Consider the following 22,288-nt stretch of genomic DNA (forward strand, 5'->3'; position numbering starts at 1 on the left):
TGTATACATGTGTAATATGCACCGAAATGCTCTTGTAGCATCATATTATAGAGTAAAAAGCTGGCATCCTGGTTCCTGTCTAGAAACTGTACTCCCGCATGCAAGATTTTGCTGTTTGCTGAGCAGCTGATGGGAACAGAATCACAAATGTCGCTGATGCTGTTCTGTGGGGAGGTAGAAATAGAATGCTGGGAACTGTGTAAGCTTGTCAGAGCGAGACTGTCAGAGCGATGCGCTTCCATATTACAAAGAATACTTTGTTCCTCCTCACGCACCCTTGCACCCTTGCCATATGATAAGAAACATTTATTTCTGTTGTCGTTCTGCCTTGTAGCTGCAGATGCAGACTTTGATGTTGGTAGAATTCAGATGTGTTGAATAACAGAGCTGTTGAATGGTCTTTCTCTTCTGTTTCTAAACAGTACTGTATTCCAGGCAAGAAAGAGTTTCCTCTAATTTTATGGTTTATAGCCTCTGATGATTTTTTTTCTTTGCTGACAGAACTGGGTCTTGGTCTTTCTGCTGTTTGCAGTCAGCCATCATTTTCCCTGGGAACATCTTCATAGATTCCAAATCACCTTAATGTTCATTAATTGGCAAATGCCTTTCAAAGAGTTTTGCAAAAATTAAGCCACATAGCTGTGCTTGAATAGAAGGAAGCCTAGGAGAGGGTGAAATTCAAGCAATTGATGAACTCTTGAGTACTATTTGAAAATGAGGTATTGTAATGAATTGAATGCTAAAGCATATGAAATGAAGTTTCTTTTTTTCCCATAACAACAATATTACAAGTGCAGCTACAAGTGGTTCTATGCAACCTGTAGAGGGACTCCAGATGTATAAAATGCTGACCAAAAAATCACTAATTCTAAATGTTCTTGATACTTTTTAACCCTTGCCAAGCATCAGCAGAATGAACACTGTATCTCCTGTCTCTGGGTGCAGAATCTTGAAATCATAAGAATAGAGTCAAAATTAGCTTAATGGCTTCACTTTTTATACCCAGCTCAAGTTTATACATTTTCTTGGCTATTTTTCAATCAGATAGAGATGCATAAAATCCTTAGTCTTGTTGTTCATCCTACCAGGATCTGCTCTTAATTTCCCAGGCCATAGAAAGTCCCTAATCTGCTTCTGGAAATCCTCCCCTCCCCATATACATAGTGTACAGTCCAGTGGTTCTCAGTTCCCATGGAGCTTGGGTTTATTCAGAGATCACACACAGCAAGCAGAGCTGGTACCTTCTCATAAAAAGCAGGTCCTTACTTTAAGGTCCTTGAATGTGTTTTGCCTCTGTAGAAGTTTCTGCTTTATAGCTGACACTTGATTTACCACAATAACCTGTTATAAAACATCATGGTTCATCATGTTTTGGGTGTTAAATGTTGCACATTTTATTAAAAGACTTGAACATTGAAGAAGACCTTCTTAATCCTATGTATTAAAATTATTTACTTGTTTTCTGCCAGTATTGGGGCTTGAACTCAAGGCTTGACCACTTGGCTTTTCTTCTCAAAGCTAGAGTGCTACTGCTTGAACCACACCTCCACTTCCAGCTTTTTGAAGGTTAATTGGTGATAAGAGTCTGCCTAGGTTGGTTTTGAACCAGGATTCCTAGATCTCAACTTCTTGAATAGCTAGGGTTAAAGCCACTAGTACTTGAAGAAATGGTTTCATGTTTAATCTCTGGAACGTTCAAATTGAGGTAGAGCTTTTTCCTGTTTTGTTTTTGTGGTCATAAGCTAACATTACTCAGAGATTTATGGATCAGATAGAAATTAATATTATGGTCATAATTATTGGTGCGATTCTGATTATTTTTGCAAATGAATGAGCTTGTTTTTTTTAATGTCCATGTTCCCATAAGAACACTGTCAAATTTTTTGCCAGTCCTGGAGCTTGAACTCAGGGCTTGAGCACTGCCCTTGGGCTTTCTCAAGGCTAACACTCTACCACTTGACCCACAGCTCTACTTCCAGCTTTTTCTATGTATGTGGTACCGAGGAATCAAACCTGGGTCTTCATGCATGCTAGGCAAGCACTCTACCACTAGCCCAAACTCCCGGCCCACTGTCAATTTTTATGAAGAAGATTAATTTCCTAGAACCAACAATATAGTGCTTGAGATTACTTTTTAAGCAACTATTGACCTGTTTATCAGATAACTCAAGCATCCAGTGGAGCACAAGAATGGTTTTTCCATACTGTTTCCTTGCAGTTCCTAAAGATAATGGTGTTATCCGGTGGGTAGACTAACTCACTACTTCCTGGAATCCTGACTTGCATATAGCAAAGCAAAAAAAACTAATGTCCCTGAGCTTCTCCTTCAAAATGTTTTCTAATGTTATCTGGTGTAGAAAAGACCCATCTACTTTCAAGTTTTTGCTTATACAGATCAAGCAAAATTTCAGCCATATAGGAGGCTGAAATTGGGAGGTTCATGGTTCCCAAGATAGACAGCACAGAAACATAAAACTTGTCTTAATTAAGAGCTAGAGGTAGTGACATATACTTGTCAACCCAGCTGTGCAAGGTGTGTCAATAGGCAACTATAGTCCAGGCTAGCCCACGCATTTATGTGAGATCCTACTTGGAAAATAACATAGGCAAAAGGGATAAAGGTGTGGTCTCTAGTGCTAGAGTACCAAGAAGTGCAAGGCCATGAATTCAAATCTCATTACTACTGAAGGAGAAAGAAGGAGGAGGAGAGGAAGGTGGGGGAGGTGGGCAGGGAGAAGAGGGAGGAGAAGAAGAGAGGAGGAGGAGAAGGAGGAGGAAGAGGAGGAACAGGAGTAAAGGAAGGAAGGAAGGAAAAAGGAAAGAAGAAAGAAGATTTAAACTATTGGGTTCGTGTGAGCAGATTGAAAATAGTAGCTAACATGAAAAGGTGCAAGTGGAGAGATGAAGAGGACTAGCTCCCATAGCATCCTCCTGCGAACCTCTCCAGGGCAGGGAATGACATCATAGGAAGCTCTGAGTAAAGGAGCAGCTGAGATCCTACTTTCATTCACTCTGTCTCTTTGAACCTCCCAGCATGCTCCTGTGCTTTACTCAGGCCTTGAGGGACTAAGAAGCATTGAACAAGGTGTTCCTTGGTTTTTAAAGATGTTCAGTGCAGCTGGGCGCCAGTGGCTCACTCCTGTAATTCTAGCTACTCAGGAGGCTGAGATCTGAGGATTTCAGTTCAAAGCCAGCCCAGGCACCAAAGTCCATGAGATTCTTATCTCCGATTAACCACCAGAAAACCAGAAGTGGTCAAGTGGCTCCAAGTGGTAGAGTGATAGCCTTGAGTTTAAGAACTCAGGGACCGTGCCCAGGCCCAGAGTTCATGCCCCATGACTCTCTCTCACACACACACACACACACAAGATGCACAGTGCAGTCCTTTATAGCCTATATAGAATGATGCAAGTATCACTATGAATTGCAGAACCTTCTTGTTACCCCTTAGAAAAGATCCCATATCCATTAGCAATTGCTTCTCACTTTTTCTCAATCCTCTACTTTCTGCTTCTACCAAGCATTATTCTGTTTTGTCTGGATATGCATTTGCTTATTCTACACATTCATATAAGTGGAATCATATACTACGTAGGCTTTATATCTAACACTGTACTGTATAGATACATAATACAGTATTTTTGTCTACCCACTGGTCAGTTGATGGTCATGTCGGTTGTCTCTACTTTTTGTCTATATTGCCAAAAGCATGGCTTTACAAGTTCTTCTGCAGACATCTTTCACTTTCCAGTGTAGCCTTCTTTTAAGCAGTTATAAATTAAGATAGTGCTTTAATTTTTTTCTATTTTATGCATTTGTTTTCTTTACAACTCTTTCTTCTTGCCTTTCTCACACCTTCCAAAATAGTCTTTGTTGAGAATGTGGAAGCAGGAGAGTGATAGCATCTATCGAACTTTTACTAAGCAGCAGTCTTCTGAGCTTCACTCCCATGTTGTAACATTTTCTACATCACCCTCACTCTTCAGGTGAAATGCCTGAGGTTTCAAGGCTGTGTGAAGCCTCAGGTTAGTCAGCTGGGAAGGAGAGATAGCTGTGATTTAGACATATGTTCCTCTTACTCAGAAAGACCTACAATCTATGTGGCCTTCTTTTGCAATAATACAATCCCAAGCCAGGCATCGTGGTGTGCACCTGTAAACTATAGGAAAGATGGAGGTCAGACCTCCAAAAATGCAAGACCCTATATGATAAATAATTTAAAAAAGAAGTCTACAAATATAGCTCAAGTGTTAAACAGCCTAAATAATAAGTAAATACATAGTACACATATATGTAAATGAATATTTATCTACCTGTTCTCAGAGAACTCAGTCTCTATTCATGAGATACCACAAATCCGTAGTGGATATCAAATAGATAGGGGGTTCTCATGAATAGAATATGGTTCAAAGTCTCTCCCTGCCCTTAGGCATGGAGCAAGCATCTATGTTCTCATCCTTTGAAAACCACGACTGTGAAATCCTTCCTTGTGTTTGAATGAAGTGGCATTGATGAAGTCCGGTGCTGGTCAGGGCTTCGTTCAACCTTCCTGTCCTCACTGCCTGGTCGTTTCTCAGTCTCCTCATCTGAAGCTTTCATTACTGCATCACCTCAGTCACTCACAGCTTCTGTCACCCTTACTATGTGCATAGCTAGCCAGGATGCATGTCACAAATGTGCAGTCTCAAATTGCACAACTCCTCGCTTTTGCCACAGGTTTTTTTTGTTGTTGTTGTTTACATAAACGTAAAAGGTCAAAGATTATTCCATAGGACACAAGGGAATTCTGGCTTCAGAAGGACTGTCTTTGTTTCCTGGTGGTAAACCTTGCAATGCTGCCCTCCAGCTTATTAGTCCTGCTCTCCCAGATTTGCAGTGGTTCTGGGTGTAAGCCTGTTCTCCACAGTTGTTGCTGGTCTTTGCCAAGTAGGCAGGTGAAAACTACCATCTTCTTGGACTGTTAATATGGATTTTTTTTCTTTATTGAATATATTTGCATATTATGAGAGCCAGTCCTATTTTCCTTTTTGAGAAATACATATTCCTGTTTACTGCTGATTTTCCTCTTGCTGGGATTTTGTTTTCTCCTATCAGTTGGTTTTTATAAGCACCTAATAACTTGAGAAAACTAGTACTTTTGCCTTATAGTTCTACACCCAATTTTAGTTTTCTCCGTTGGACTTTTTATGTTTGTAAAAATTCTATTCTCAGACTTTCTTTGACTTTTAAACTTTGGACATATTTAAATTAAATCTTCACTCAAAATTCATACTTTTAAATTGTTTTTTTTTTTCTTTTTGGTCTGGGCCTGTATGCTGTCTTTGAGCTCTTGAGCTCAAGGCTAGTGTTCTACCACTTAAGCCACAGAGTTACTTAAGTTGTCTCATATTTTTATTAGTACTTTAAAAATAATAGTTTTGTTAAGATAAAATTCACATACCATAAACAATCACCCTTTTACCTTGTAGGACTTAATGGGGAATTTTTATGTTACTACTTGTACAATCTTTACCACAAATCTCCGTTCAGAATATTTTCATCATCCCCCGAAGAAACCTTACATCCATTAACCAATCACTCTCCCTTCTCCTTCCTACTTACCCCAATTCTAAGGCCTTTTTATCTCTTTCCCCAGTGCTCATCTCCAGGGATTTGCCTGTTCTAGACACTTTGTGTGAAATAGAACCACGTAACACCTGGCCTCACCTGACTGGCTTCTTTGACCTGGCATACTGTTATCAAAATCCTTCCTTACATTTGATCTTGTTCTTATTTTAAGTTGAATTCTGGAATTCCTTTTAGTGTAGGATGTGGACTGGGAAACTGTGTTTTGTCCAGATGGCTGTCCTGTTATATATTGAATATCCCTCTTCTTCTCACTGAAATGCAGTGCCAACTTTATCCTATACTGAATTGGCATCTCTGTTTGCATATTTTACATTTCTATTGATTTTGCAATTCCTGTGCCTGCATATTCTTCTTTACTTCCTGGGGATTCAGAGTATTTTCAAGTATCTGGTATGCTATCATCTTATTTCTTTTAATAACTTCTTTGTGGATGTTGTTTTTCATGTGAACCTCAAAATTAACATTCTAGTGACATTTTTTGATACTGCATTAAATTTAAAATAATTTCTGGAAAATCTTGAGTTTTGTTTATTTGCTTGATGGTGTTTGGCCTCACACCAGCTAGACAGGTCTTTACAACTTGAGTCATGTGTCTAGCCCTTTTTGTTCTGATTCTATTGAGAGATGGGGTTTCTGGACCACTATCCTCCTATTTGTACTTCCTGTAATAGCTGGAATAGAGTCTCACTTTTATTGCTGGGCTATCCTGGACCATGATATTATCATTTATGCTTCCTATCATAGCTGGGATGGCAGATGCATAACCATCATGTACAGTTTTGTGTGTGTGTGTCTGTGTGTGTGTGTGTAGATGGGGGTATCATCTTGGGAGCTTTTTGCTAGTCTGACCTCTAACTCTTGTCTTTTACATATCTGCTGTCAAAGGGGCCAAGATTATAGGCATGAGCCACTGGCACATGGCTAAGAATTATCTTCTTGTTTCTGACTTGGTATTTCAGGTTAGCCTGGACTTTTGCAGTTGACTATAGCTTCTCTATCCATAGTGTTTAAAATTCTTTAATTTACATTAATCTTGTCTATTCCTCCTTTAGTTTACCCCAAGGAATGTTAATAATTTGGGGTCTGTTTCAAAAATGAGACATATCCCTATTGACTGTCATTTAGCGAGACTATTGATTTTCATGTATTACTTTTGGTCGGGTACTCTATGGAATTCTCAAGTAATGACTTGCTCAGATTTGTAGTTCTGGTATCTGCCAATAATCATTTTCCTGTTTCCTCTCTAGTTTTATATATCTATTCCTTTCCCTTATATAATTAAATTGGCTCACCCCACCAGAACCAGTGTTAAATAACAGTGTTCATGGCAAACAACCTCATGCTGTACCCTAACTTTAAAGGAATCTTTTATGTATCTGAATTAACAGTGAGGCTGTCTTTGGGTCTGAACATGTTCAATGTCCATGTGGCTTTTATTAGACTTTATAGTGCGGAGAGAACTTTTTTTGGAAATGATGGATCTGGTGGAAGGAGTCCTGTGCAGAGGCAAAGCATGCTACATGGGTTCTCCTGCAGTGATAAAATCCTGGTCTGCATTTTCTCACCAGCTCTGACAGGAGTATGTGAGTGGGAAGTCCTCGCTATGACGGAAAGAGGCAGTGATTGTATTTTAATCTCGGGCTATTTTTCTTTTGCCAATCAACTGAGGAGTCTAAGACATTACTGGAAAATGGAGGGATTAAGTGAAGGCTTTTGCTAACAGAAGAAAAGGAAGGGAGGAGGGAGGGAAAATGAGACAGGAACAAAAGAGATAAAACATACATCCTTTTGCTTCCCTATCAGTCACCCCAAACTCAAACTGTAATAAACCAAAACATATTGTAGCTTTCTTTTCTAATTGCCAGTAAAAAAAAAAATTAGTCTCAGTAAAGACTAGGAAGAAAATAGTGCAATGTTTTCCCACTTGGAAGCAAAAAGAGTCCAATAAAAAGTTCCAAATATTGAGAAATCACTGGAGGAAAAAGGAATGCCTATTGAAACATGTTTACATGTTGATTCTTTTTGATGTTGCCATTTTAAAAAATGTTTTGATCTCTTGCAAAGAAAGCTTAACTGGAGAGGTATTTTATGTGCTAACTCGACTCTGACATTACTGTAGTAATAATTACTAGGACATGCTGTCCCTTGTATTAGCAGAACTAGAAAACAAAACCAAAGACAGCCACAATTGAGGCTTTGATACTTGTTGAAAAGATCTAACATACAGAGCTGGTATATTGTAGTTATAAACAGAAGTTTAAGCTGATTCCTTAAATTAGAGAAACTGATGGCTGGGTATATAGGACTTAACAGGACCTATTAGCTATCATCTAAATGGCAGGCAAGGATTAGGGGAAAGCTAGGAAAGAGAGGAAAATGAATGTGTGAATGTGGCTACTCAGTTGGTTTGAGACCCTCCCCCTACCCCCACCTCTGCTCTCACCAGCTGGTCTCCTATTAAAACATCTTTGGATATTTCTTTTGAGGTTGTAGGAATCCCTGTAGGTTAGCCTCTCAAATGAATCTCCCTTGGAGCTAGTTTTAACATGGCAGTAGTGATTGGAGGAGGAACCATGAAGATACGTGGGCGTCCACTGCCTCTGGCTCTGCTACTTTCTAACTGTGTGAACTTGACCAAAATACTGAACTTCCTTGGATTTATGCCTCATTTATGAATAATATTTATAACTCAGGATTTTTGTATGCATTTATATCCATGTACCTAGTACAGGGCCCCAAAAGGAGCAAGTGTTCATAGATGGCCTAGAAGGAACCAGAGCAGGGCCAGGAAAGAAAAATCTATGGATCAAGTGGCTCAGTGGCTTGGACATGGAAAGCACATCACACACGTGGCTCAAGGAAGAAGTAGTGGTCATTGTATCTTTGAGATACCATGCTTGTGATGGGTGATGAACAAATAGATGAAATGTTTTAGCCAAGAGTTTCTAAGCAAGAGAAGCAGAATGTTTCCATGCATGGGCTTGAAGTAGTCTTTTAAACCCTGACAACTGTGAATAACTGTGTGGAATTCCAGGCTGTGGTCTGGTGTGGGAGAGGTTTCAGTCTTTAAGGAAGGAGAGGCTGGCGTGTAGGAGCTCGATAGGGCCTTGTGGACCTATTTAAACAATCGTCAGAGGGGTAGCGAGTCATGACATCTGCAAAAACCAGGGGCAAGATGGCACTGACATTTTGGAAATGTGGCAGCAGCAGCATAAATAGCAAGGGCTGAGAGGCCTGTGGGAGGGACTGAGCACTGGGCCAAGCTAATGATTCCTTTCACATTCCATACAAGTTCTAGCACAGGGCTGAAAGCACAGTAGATTTCTCAGACAGCCTTTTAATGGACTTTAACCAAAGCTCTTGTTTTGTCAGAGCCATCATGTTTATGTTTTATCATTAAAACATTCTTTTGTGTAAAATAGATCATTTCTTCCCAAATTATATTTTTGCATGTGATTGCATTATGTTAAATTATCGTGTGTCGTGTCATAAACATAGCTTAGTCTACTTACCAGTTTTGTTCAAGTATGTATATCATAAAGACATTGTTTTCTTATTTTCCATCCTCTTAACTCCCCTCTTTTCACCCTCTCTTCCCCTCCTCTCCCTTCCCTCCTTTTTTCTTTCCTTCTTTCTCTCCTTTTTATTTCTTTCATCTTTCTTTCTTTCTTATTTTTCTTTGTTACCTTCTCTTCTGTTTTCCTTTCTCTCTCATCTCACTCTGCAATTCAGGCTGATCTTGAAGATGAGATTCTCTTGCCCCAGCTTCCCATGTGCTGGGATTACAGGCACATACCACTACAGTTGGCCTGGGATCTTATTTTTTTAGTGTAGCCTTTCATATATTTTTATTGTAAATAATAGAGGGGTTACAGTTATATTCGTCAGATAGAAGAAGCATTACTTCACACACATTGATATCCCTTCTCATGTTTTTGTCCCCATTTCCCTTCCCCCAATCCCCATTTTGTTTCCACCCTTCCTTTCCTATTTCAAATAAATAAACGTATATACAATATACCAGATTACAAGGTAAGATACTGTGACAATATGATAATAACCAAGGGACAACAAAAGAGATGAGAAATAACATAATACATTAAGAACAACAATCACACATTGGAGTCCTTTCATTTAGCCTCACCCTATATGGCCTTATGTATGTACGGTTTGAGCTATTGTAATCCTCTGCTAGGAGAGTCCAAGGTTTGTACTAATTATTACAAATGAGGGAAACCATTGAGCCTGTTCCTTTGGGTCTGGCTTACTTTACTTAATATGATTTTTTTCCAAGTCTTTCCATTTCCTTACAAATGGGGTGATGTCATTCTTTCTGATGACAGCATAGAATTCCATTGTGTATAAATACCACATCTTCTTGGGGATCTTATATTTTTAATGCTAGTTTCAATTACCTTGGAAATCAGTGACTCCAGATGTTGCTTTGTCTCCCAAAGATGATTGATATACAGAAGAGTAACTCTTCTTAGTCCCAAGTGCTTGAGTATTGACAGACATTCCTCTTAGCTCTTAGGAAAGATAACAGCTATCTAACTATTAGCTTCTGTTTGTTTTCAAGTGGAGAATTCTTCCCATCTTGTATGGGGATAGTGGCTTATGTATGGATTGTATAGATTATTAAGACCAAATAGAGGTCTCCCCAGATGAGTGAGAATAAATAAGATAAGAGACAGGTGGGCCAGATGAATGGACAGTGGTTATGTAGGATCATAGGTCTATGTCAATCAGTGTGTCCCTCCTATATTTTGAGAGGCCACTATATGCCAAGCACTGAAGATAGATGCAGGAAGATGGATGAAGTGCTCATGCTTCTGTCCACTTGAAGCTACAGTCTAGTCACCCCAGTGTAGCAGATGAGTAGCCAGTTACAAATGCATCCAGATAAAAAGTGTAATAGGGAAGGTCCAGATGTGGTAGAAATAACTAGAGGGTCATTCAGTCCTCAGGTGGGGGGCTTGTCTGGGGTTCCACAAGGTCCCAAAGTTTCCTGAACAAAAACAGGAACAATAGAGATGCCATAATCCTCACTACTCAGGAGACTGAGGTCTGAGGATCACAGTTCAAAGCCAGCCCAGGCATGAAAGTGTGTGAGACTCTTATCTCCAATCAACCACCAGAAAACTGAAAGTAGTGCTGTGACTCCAAAAGGTAGAATGCTAGCCTTGAGCGGAAGAGCTCAGGGACAGTGCCCAGAGGCCCAGAGTTCAAGCCCCATGACCAACTCCACCCCCCACAAAAAAAAAGAACAGGAACAGGATGGAGTTTAGACAGGTTGGGATTAAATAAAACCATGAAATACAGCATTTTTAATCTAGAAGGTGAAATGGAGTCTTATATATATATATATTTCCATATATTTTTATTACAATTAATAGAAAGGTTACATTATATTCATCAGATCGAGGGTGCATTACTTCACATACATTAATACCCTTTCTCATGTCTTGGTCCCCATTTCCCTCCCCCCACTCCTGCCCCTCATCTGTCCAATTTTAAATAACCAAATATGCATATATACAATATATTAGATAACAAGGTAAAATACTATAACCATATGAGATAACCAAGGGACAGCAAAAGAGATGAGAGATAACATAGTACATTAATGACAACAATTACTCATTAGATGGCTTTTGTTTCTATATCCTGGAGGTCTGTTCATTTAGCATTCTTCTATATGGCCTTATGGATCTACGTTTTGTTCTATTGTAAATCTCTGCTAAGATAGCCCAAGGTTTCTACTGAGTGTGACAAATGAGGGAGGGAAACCATTGAGCCTATGTTCCTTTGAGTCTGGCTTACTTCACTTAATATGATTTTTTCTAAGTCTTTCCATTTCCTTACAAATAGGGCGATGTCATTCTTTCTGACAGCTGCATAGAATTCCATTGTTATAAATACCACATCTTGTTGATCCACTCATCAACTGAGGGGCACCTGGGTTGGTTCCATATCTTTGCTATGGTAAATAGTGCTGCAATGAACATTGTTGTGCTAGTGGATTTAGTATGTCCTTCTTTCTGGACGGTTGGGTAAATGCCAAGTAATGGAATTGCTGGGTCATAGGGGAGCTCTATGTTTAGTCTTTTGAGGAACTGCCATACTGCTTTCCATAGTGGTTGAATGAGTTTGCACTCCCACCAACAGTGTAGTAGTGATCCCTCCTGCCTGCATCTCCTCCAGCATCTGTTGTTATTAGTTTTCTTGATCCTGGCCATTCTAACTGGAGTGAGGTGGAATCTTAGAGTTGTTTGATTTGCATTTCTTTTATAGCCAGAGATGTTGAGCATTTCTTCATGTGTCTATAGACCATTCTTATTTCTTCTTCAGAGAAGACTCTCTTTAGGTCTTTGGCCCATCTTTTAATGGGATGGTTGTTTCCTTGGAGATTAGTTTTGGAGTGATTCAATTTTTTGAGCTGTTGATATATTTTAGATATGAGGCCTTTGTCCGTTGTATGGTTAGTGAAGATCTTCTCCCACTCTGTAGGCTTTGAAGTCAATTTGCTAGCTATGTCCTTTGCCATACAGAAGCTCTGCAGTTTAATGCAGTTCCACTTTTCCAGACTTTCTCTGATTTGTTGTGTTTCTTGGTCCTTATTAAGAAAGTTTTGACCTGAGCCAAAGAGACCTAGTCTATCGTCTATTCCTTCTTGTAAACTTTTCTGTATATTTGCTTTTACCTCGAGGTCTTTGATCCATTTGGAGTTAATCCTGGTGCAGGGTGACAAAGAAGGATCCAACTTTAGTTTTCTGCAGGTGCTTAACCAGTTCTGGCTGTCTTTCTTCCATTCTATTTTTTGGCTTCCTTATCAAAGATCAGGTGGCCATTGGTCTGTGCGTTAATATCTGGATCCTCAGTTCTATTCCATTGGTCTTCAGGCCTGTTCTTGTGCCAGTGCTAAGCTGTTTTGGTCACTATAGCTCTGTAATAGAGTTTAAAGTTTGGTATTGAAATTCCTCCATACCTATATACATATATGTATATATATGTTTTTAATAAGTCATCAACAGAGCCTTTGAGTCAGACATGATTTTGAATATATGTGTGTCTGTCAGTGATCAACAAAGACTATACCAGTTGTTTTTGTTGGGGATCATGGCACTACAAAAGTCCAATTAGCACACGTCCTAGGAGACAACCTTGGGAGAATAGGACCCATGAAAAGATCTATAAGTCAGATTGTCCATGTAGTTTCACTGGCAGGCATTCTGGATTGCAGCCACTTGGCTCTGTGCAGTTTCGGTGATGTAATATTCTGTCATCTGGAATCTATGGAACAGCCACGTCGTTAGATGGAAGCACCCAGGCCAAGTTGCTCTCTATTAGAATTCCAAATAGGCATGGCTGGAAGTGTAAGGGATGTGGAAGCCTAGAAAAAAGGTGAGCATCACTGGCACGGACACCTGAAAATGACAACCCCGCCCCACCCCTGACACCCATGACTACATTGTGACCAGCTGTTCCAGTTAAGTCTATATGGTAGACAGGAGTTTTGGCTAGTGAAAAGCATGCCTTTTTTTTACATTGACTAGAATGATAACTTCCTTTGCTAGTCCACCTCTATTAGTCCATTTTTTGCCACTGTAATACAATACTTGGAGCTGGGTACTCATACAGAGAAGAAGATTGTTAGTCTGAACAGGTTTGTGCTCACTTTGGCAATGGCTCCCTGACCCCAGGTGTGTTTTCCTATTTGTAGAGGGCAGCACAATAGCAGGAAGGCACGAATTATCTCAAAACTGGAAGTAGGAGAGTGGGGGAACCAGATCATCAATCTCTCATTAGCCTCCACCTCTTAAAGGTCCTACCTCCTTTCATATGGCCACACTAGGGACTAGCCCTCCCATCACATGAACTCTTAGGTGAGCAATCACATCCAGAGCCCTTCAGAAATGCAGAGAAGAGAAGAGAAATCTAACGGTACCTTTTGCAACCTCCTTTTATTTGAGATACACTGAGTGAAAGGGGCTGCTCCTTCTTTCCTGGTAAAGCCAGGGGTCTCCCCATATTGGTTTTTGTCTTTAAGCCACAGATGAAAAATTTTATAGCAAAGACATATTTAGTCCTGTTAAAGGAATATCTCAAGGTTAGATTTTAACCTACTTGAAATGAAAGTAGGTTCTTTTCCTACATTCAGGGGCCAAGCAACACTCCACTGTACAGCCTCATGAGAACTTAGCAGAACGTGCTTCTTAGACATTGAGTGTGTTGGCTAGAGAGATGAGTAGGAGTTGTTTTGGACCCCGTGGCATGGAATGCTTTAAAATTTTAACAGCTGAGGATTCTTATTCTGTACTTTGAATTGTTTCTTTTCAAGAGCCGGCCTCTCCGGGTGCCAGGTAGCTGCTTTGAGTGGCAAAAAAGCTACCATGGCATGTCAGTAAGAGCACGTGTCCTTAGAGAGTGCTTCAGCAATACTCCCAGAACCCATGTGTGCCCATCACATGCATATGGAAGAAGCTTACACACGCATACTTGTATTATATAGTTTAAGCTCCTAGGCACAGCAAGAGAGAAATAGCTCGTTTCGTTCAAAAGATATTGCTCACTTTGCTCTGTCACTTGAATATAATTTCTCTGTTTCTTTTTTTAGTTTGTTTTTATTTCCTCTTAGAGAGAAATGTCCATTTTTGAAGTCTGTAACTTTTGCTAGAATCACAGATCATTAGATTAGATCTGGGAGGGATGGTAGAAGTGTAACATGCCCTGTAGGAAGTGCTAATGTAGGACAATCATACAATGATGCCCAGAGGCCATCTGCAAGCATAGCTGGATCTTGAAAAAGAGATGAAGGCTGGGCTTATGTATTTTAGACTCATTGTACATATACCAGCTCTTATGTATATGTATACAAGTTAACAGTAGTATGGTATATGGTGTATATACATATACATATATGTGTGTCCACATGTATATGCTATATATGTATACATGAGTCTCTCTCTCTCTCTATATATATATATATGCAGGAGAGGATTCCAATAGTGTAACTCCTTTAAACAACTACTTTTGAGTTTAACAAAATGAATATTGGACCACTGGAACATGGGTTTTTGGAGTACTGTGGGGTCAATGGGAAGTAGTGTAGATGAAGGGAAGGGAGGGCAAATATAGCCATAGAATTCTCTCTTCCCCCCCCTCTTTCTCTCTCTCTCTCTTTAGATATGCATACACACACATATATATGTATCTAGGAAACTGGAACCAGCTAATTTGAGAAGTGTGTGAGGCTGGAACAAATTGGGATTATTGAAAGGGATGATATTGGCCAAAATGCATTGGACTCATCCATTGACATGTTGAATTGAATCCCCTTTGCATATTTACTTGAAAAAAACATACCAAAAATACAAAGAAAAAAAACAGAAGAAAGAAATATGTTGAACACATTTGATAAGGTCATTCCTTCTGTTCAGATGCTCAGAACCACATCAGATTGTATGGAATCAACTTCTATTATTTAGCAAGGCCTTTGCCAACCCCTGTAATGTGGTTTCTAGTTCCCTGCCCAGCCATGGCCACGTGTGTGTGTGTGTGTGTGTGTGTGTATGTGTGTGTGTGTATGTGTGTGTGTGTGTGTGTGTGTGTGTATGCATGTGTATGCATGCACTCCTATCTACTATGGCCTCCTGACCCTGGAATGCAAATGTTTAGTCCTGTAGCACCAGCCCAGGTTCCACTTCCTTCTGGAAGTCTCCTTTAGATTGTGGGCAACCAAAGGGAGTGCTCGGTTCTGTCATGAACTGGAAACTTTATTATGTGCCTTCGTAAAACCCAGATCTCTCAAGTCTTATCCACATAGGCCTAGATTAACCTTTTATCAGGGGGCCATTCGAGGTCATCTGGACTGGCCTCCTCCACTCTGCAGGGCTCCATTCTGCAGCAGCCATAACAGATACATATGTTGCTTCTTTGTGCAGTAAAATATGTAGGAACTTATCCAATTTTCTTCCTTTTAATCCTTCATTTATAGTACGTTCTTTCTAGTTTTATGCGTCTCCAAGGACATTGTGTTGAATTATCCTGTCTGAAAAGCGATGCCAATTTTTGAAGTAAGATATGACAATTCTTGCCTCAGCTCTACTCACTGGTTTATTTAGGCACATTGTATTACCTCCACCTTCATTTGTCATCCACAAAATGGGACTAAGAATAACTTACCCTATTTCCTGAGGATAAATAAAAGCTAGACTTGAGACACTTTGCAGGGTTGGGGGAACCTTTTAAAATGTAAAATCCAAACATGTTTTAGTATTCCTACCATATTGCTTATAGTCAAGAAGAAACATGTTCAATCCTTGGTGACATAATATAAATTGTGTGGTATTAAGTGTTACAAAAGTTGCTGACATTGACATCCAAGGAGATGGCGTGTATTTTAGCTGTGTCACTAGCTGAGTGCCATGGCTGGTTACTTAACCTTTATGAGCTTCGGTTTCACCTTCAGTCTCTTGGGAAGAACAAAGCACCGTTAGGGCCACCCTAAATGTACAAAGGACGAAAGGATCAAGGATAGACTAAAGATAGCAAAGAGGGTATACCATTGGCTGAACTGGGTGGTTAGAAGGGGAGGTGTAGATGGAGATGGCATACTAACCATGTGTCCAAAGCTTTGAAGGGAAATATAATAGGCGTGGAATCATGATAACGCCAAATGATCACTTGCTGGGGCATGTTCATAATCGTGACAAGCTTATTCTTTTTTTTTTTGCCAGTCCTTGGGCTTGAACTAAGAGCCTATGCACTGTCCTTGGGCTTTCTTCAAGGTCAGCATTCTACCATGTGAGCCACAGCACCATTTCCAGCTTTTTCTATGTATGTGGTACCGAGGAATCGAACCCTGGTCTTTGTGTGTGGGAGGCAAGCACTGTACCACTAGACCACGCCCCTGTCCCAACAAGATTATTCTTGAGTGTTTTGCTGAGCAGTGACAATGGATAGCCAAGGGCATGAATGGGTGGTCTCCGTGGTTACTAGATTGGGCATCCATCTGGTGTGAGCATTTCCTTATGGAAGGGGGAATTTGGGACACAGAAAAAAAAAGAGAGAGAGAGAGAGATTCAGGGAGAACACTATGTAAGTATGGACCCAAATGTCAGAGATTGCCAGAATACCACCAGAAGCTTGGAGAACATTCTCCCTCATAGGCCTCACCTCATAGGAACCCACCCTGTCAACACCTCATCAAGACCTTCCAGCCCTCAGAACAGCAAGAGAATACATCTCTACTGCCCAAGCCACCTGTTCACTAGACTTTGTTATAGTGGCACCAGTGGACTAATACAGGCAAATAGGGCATTTGCTACCGTTCATTGACCTTTGACTCTTGACCCATAGTCTGAGCTTTACGGTGAGGTTTCATTAAAATTACAAGATTTCCTTTTTTTTTTTTTTTTGCCAGTCCTGGGCTTGAGCTCAGGGCCTAATCACTGTCCTTGGACTTTCTCAAGGCTAGAGCTCTACCACTTGAGCCTCAGCACCACTTCCAGCTTTTTTGTATGTATGTGGTACCAAGGAATAGAACCCAGGTCTTTGTGCATGCTAGGCAAGCACTTTAAACACTAGGCCAAACTCCCAGCCCTGTGCTTTGGTTTTTGAGAGCAAATATTATCTCAGGATTTGTGGTTAATTTAGAATGGATTTATAGTTGTGTGTGGGTACCAGAACCAAGGCCTGGTTTCACTCAGCCTATTTGATCAGCAGGTGCTATATCAGTTGAGCTATGTCTCCAACCTGGTTATTTTGGAGACAGAGTCTCATGGGCTTTTCTGCCCAGTCTGGTTTCAAGCTGTGATCCTCATAGCTCAGCTTCCTGAGTAGTGGGGATTACATGTGTGAACCACCAGTGTCTGGCTAGAAAGTATTTTAAATGTTCTAATTACCTCAATTGTTCCCTAATGTGTACCCAAAGGGACGTTTGAGAGAAAGGAGCACACTTCAACAGTGTTTTGCTTATTATTTTTCTAAGATTACATACTTTCTGCAGGACATTTGGTGTTTTATTAGAAGTAAGATCTAAGATCTGAGGGCCATACAGGGCCCACAAAATGATCTGTACTCCAAAGGACAGACAGGCAGGCTTCTTGTGAAGCTGTCCATGGCTGTCTGCCTGTGTTGACCATTTTGCATAGTTCATGAATGATATAAATAGTCAAATGGTCTTTGGCAGAAAAAAAAAATGTTTCCCTACCCCTGGGTTATGGATTGGCTGGTTTCGGGGGGGTATTGTTGTTGTTTGTATTTCTGCTGCTGCTTTTTATTTTCTTTGGGCTGGCCTGTTCATTGAAGAAGGAGAAGGAGAAGGAGAAGAGGAGGAGGAGGAATAAGAGGAGGAGGAGGAGCAGGAGCAGGAGCTAGAACTTTCCCAGTTAGAGGGCCTGCCTTTCTCCTCTTTAGGAAATATTGATTTGTATGATATGAAAGTTGTTCTTTAGAGAAATTTTCATTCCAACACGTTGAAAGAGTCGTTGAAAGAGTCGGTTCTAATTTATATATGAAAAGTAAGTGTCAGGTCTCAGGGCCTAGTTACCTTATAACTATTTATGTTCCCACCCTCTCTCAGCTCATTAACGTCAAGGATTCTCACCCCCACAGAGTGCATCTGATTCTTCTAAGATTTATAACTGCAAGCAGTTTTTCCAAGCCTCTATGCAAACACATTAAAAAGTATCAGTTAAAGTTAAAAGTCGGAGAGGTATGTTAGCTTATGCCTGTAATCCCAGCTGCTCAGGAGATAAGGAGAATCACCATTTGAAGGCAGCTCAGGTGAAATGTCGGTGACACACCCACCTCAACTAACAAACCAGGCATGGTGGTACACTGTGATCCTGGGAATACATAAGTAGGAAGATCATGGTCCCAGTTCAGCCCTGAGCTAGATTTTGAGGTCCTGCATGAAAAATAACTAACAAAACAAAAGTCACTGGGTACGTAGTTCAAGTGATAGATCTGCATAGTGAACTTGAAGGACAGAGTTAAAATCTGAGTACTACAAAAAAAATTGAAAGTCAATTATTTTTATAACTGTGGTGATTGTAGTGACAGTTTCCTAACTAACCCTCTGTAATAGTTGGGACAATTAGAGCCAGCTCAGGGAGCAAAATAAAATGGCAAAGTTATGATGAATATTTAGGGTTTCTTTATTCCCCCCTCCCCATGTAATGCTAATATTGTGTTAATATTGAAGCTGAGGGCTCAGTTCAAAACAGGGAGAAAGTTAGTATGGGGGAGACAGATGAAAGACGTGAAAGAAAATACACAGTCCCTTTCTTCTTTGAGAAAACGTGGGCTCCAACCCACCTCTGTGTGACATACCAGCCCTGGGGCACTTGATTTCTTAGAATCATACTCAAGTATGTAGGGAATCAATGCAGATCTGCAATCAGTGATGACTTGTGACGAATGCTGGGTAATGGCTTCTGGAAGTTCTGTTGGGAATCTTTGTCTATGTTTCCAAAATTCCATGAAAAAGGAGTTATGCTCCTAAAATGCATACCTTTGTCTCTTTCCATCCCTTCTTCTAGGCATTATTATTTAGTTTATTGATCTGTCACCATGGACAACTAACTCATCCCTCCAAATAAAAGCAAGCCTTTTCTTTTGGTCCAACCTTTTACTTATATATACTGTTAGAGACTTCCTGAAGCCATCCCCCATTTTTTTTAAATTTCTTAACAGATAATAGATGGCTGTGCTTTCATGATAAATTCAAAAGCTGCTCTCTATTCCTCCCCATTTTGAATTGCAGAAAAGAGTACAAAAGATTATAGAGTACTTTAAAATAAATCTGGGCTAATTATACATACAACTGCATTCACGAAATGTGAAGATTTTCAGGGCTTTCTTTGCTACCCAGTGCCACCTGCTCACAATTTAAATGGGCACAAATTTAGTTCCATTAAACAAAACACAGCAACCCTTCTCCCAGTACAAACTCCTTTGCATCCTATTTTGGAATTGAGAAATGAATTCCAGTGTTGTCTTGTTAGCTCTGGGCCTGTGTCAACCAAGCTCCAGGACTGTTGACTTGAATAGTTTGTAATCTTGCTTTCAAAACTCTTGCAGGCAAATAGGTTTGTGATGATGTGGTTTGTGGGTTTTTCTGTAAGTGTCCTTATGTAGTTGATGGCTTTGAACTTGTGGTTACAATAATTCTAAGGCCCTTGAATTGAAGAATTCATGACTTGGCTTCTTTAGCTCATTAAGGAGTTTTTTTTTAAAGCTCTCTATTGCTTAGAAGAATAAAGGAAGAAGAATCCTCCAAAATTTTATACTGTGAACCACAGAATAGTCTCTCCAAAAGCTGCATTACTATGTTACCATATATCATTCAAACAAAGGGAAATTGGTGAATTGGTTTCCTACTTCATCTCTTATTCTTCCAGAATGCTCTAGATCCAAAGGGTAAATTCAAGAGGGAGTTTCTTTTATATTTATATTTTTTCTTGAGTTTTTTTTTGCCAGTCCTGGGCTTGAGCCCAGGGCCTGAGCACTGTCCTTGGACTTTCTCAAGGCTAGAGCTCTACCACTTGAGCCTCAGCACCATTTCTGGCTTTTTTTCTATGTATGTGGTACTGAGGAATTGAACCCGGGTCTTTGTGCATGCTAGGCAAGCACTCTACCAGTAGGCCAAATTCCCGGCCCCTTATTTATTTATTTTATATTATTATTTTTAAGTAGTTTCATGAAGGAGCTGCCATGTAACAAAGCGGTTTATGAGTACAGTGCAAATTGATGAATTTTCCCTTTTCATCATTTCTTCCCATCTCTCCAGAATGTTGTTTCTTTGAAGGCTATGAAAGTTAAAGCTACATTGAAACCAAACAGGAGCCATGGAACTCTTTTCCGGAAGTCTTTGATGCAGGGCCTGATCTGCTATGTTTCCCTCAAAAATGGACTTTGAAACATCTCACTACATAAAGTACTCCCTTGCCACGCTCTTAAGAAAAAAAATATGAATTCTTTGCCAACACTCCTTTGTCTTTCGGTATCTGGACTTGAAGCCCTTCACATTGTTGTCTAAGTTAGGAAAGCCAGCTGTGGTCATGTTCCAGCAAGGCTGAAGAAGTCTTTATGTTCCCCAATCTGCTCTGCTCCAAGGGCCACTCCACCCCCAACTACACACACACACACACACACACACACACACACACACACACACACCCTTGCCCTACATTCCTTTCCATTTTGTCCTTTCAAAAAACTCCTCCCTCCTCTAGAAAAGCTAAAAATAATGGTAATGCTTTCCAGTGATACTCCCTTATTAGGATTGCAGAGGCGAGCTACAGGCCTCCGAAAGGAAGCTTTCATTGTTGGTGCTGCTAGATCTGCATGTTTACAAATCTTGGCTCCCCTTGCCTTTCCTTCGAGATGTTTCATCCTCCTTCGGATCTTGATAACTTTTTTTGCAGTGTCATAGCATGCCCAGGGGCTTGGCAGGATCTCTTGTTTGCAGGTTACATATAGCCTACAGCACCTGAGAGCTAGATTTCATAAACTCAAAAAACTTGCATCTCAAAGGATTGTGGCTGCACTCCCCACTTTAAGCCATCAAAAGTGATAGGAAAGATCACCAGCCATTTATGATATGTCCAAGAGTATGAAGAACTCTAGACAAAGCCTCAGGGAAGGGGTTCTGGAGGTGAGATGTCAAGCAGAACTTCTATGTGCATGTGTTCCTGAGCCATTTGACCAGCAAGGCCTAGGGACAGCTGGCTCTGGTTATTGTGGGAACAATGGAAGGAAGGCCATTGTGAAATGCCTCAGGGGTCAAAGGCACAGCCTTTTTACACACTGAGCTCTGCTGGCAAAGAGGCAGGCAGCTTCAGAGCTGGGAAACATGGAATGGGAGGTGGAGGAACAGGAGGTTTTGGCAAGCCATTAGTTCCTCCTTTCAAAAATTTAGATCCTGAGGTCCTGACAAATTCTGTGACTCACTCAGGATGGCTCACTCAGGACTGGACCTTTTTTTTGTGTGTGTGAATCATAGGGCTTGAACCCAGGTCCTAGACAGTGTCCCTGAGCATTTTTTTGCTCCAGGCTAGTGCTCTACCACAGTGCTAATTTCAGTTTTCTGGTGATTAATTGGAGATAAGTCTCACAAACTTTCCTGTCCAGGCTGTCTTTGAACTGTGATCCTCAGCTCTCAGCCTTTAAATATCAGCTAGGATTTCAGGTGTGATCCACCAGCACCCAGCTAGGACTGAATTTTTAAACTCATCATCTAATCTGTGCTGATCCAGGGCTTGAATTTAGGGCTCTGTGCTTTCACTTGGCTTTTCTGCTCAAAACTGGCATTCTATTATTTAGGCCACATCCCACTTCTGGCCTTTTGTTGGCTAATTGGAGATAAAAAGTCTCATGTACTTTTATGCCTGGGCTGAGTTTGGTCTTTGATCCTCAGATCCCAACCTCCTGAATAGCTAGGATACAGGGGTGAGGCCCTTTAAACATCTTCTGTGTTTCAGATTTGGTAGTTGAAACACGATTGTTGATGGAATCATTACATTTCATTATGCCATAATAATGTTCTTAGGTTCAAAGGTGTACCTTCTTGTTGTTTTTGGCACAGACACTTCAGCCCTCCAGCCAACAAATCACATCTCAAGTGAGTCTATAGGAAGTCAGAGTTCTGTCT

The 22,288-nt window shown here is 40.4% G+C and overlaps 1 protein-coding gene across 4 annotated transcripts in view; it reads left to right on the top strand.

Annotated features, from left to right (window-relative positions):
* The window catches only part of Atxn1 (ataxin 1), a 407,426-nt gene that overhangs the window by 179,401 nt on the left and 205,737 nt on the right, over positions 1 to 22,288 (top strand). The gene's annotated exons all lie outside the window — the stretch shown is intronic.

Source organism: Megascapheus bottae, chromosome 22 (genome assembly GCF_031878675.1).
Source record: "Megascapheus bottae isolate mThoBot1 chromosome 22, mThoBot2.hap1, whole genome shotgun sequence".
In the NCBI taxonomy this organism is placed as follows: Eukaryota; Metazoa; Chordata; class Mammalia; order Rodentia; family Geomyidae; genus Megascapheus; species Megascapheus bottae.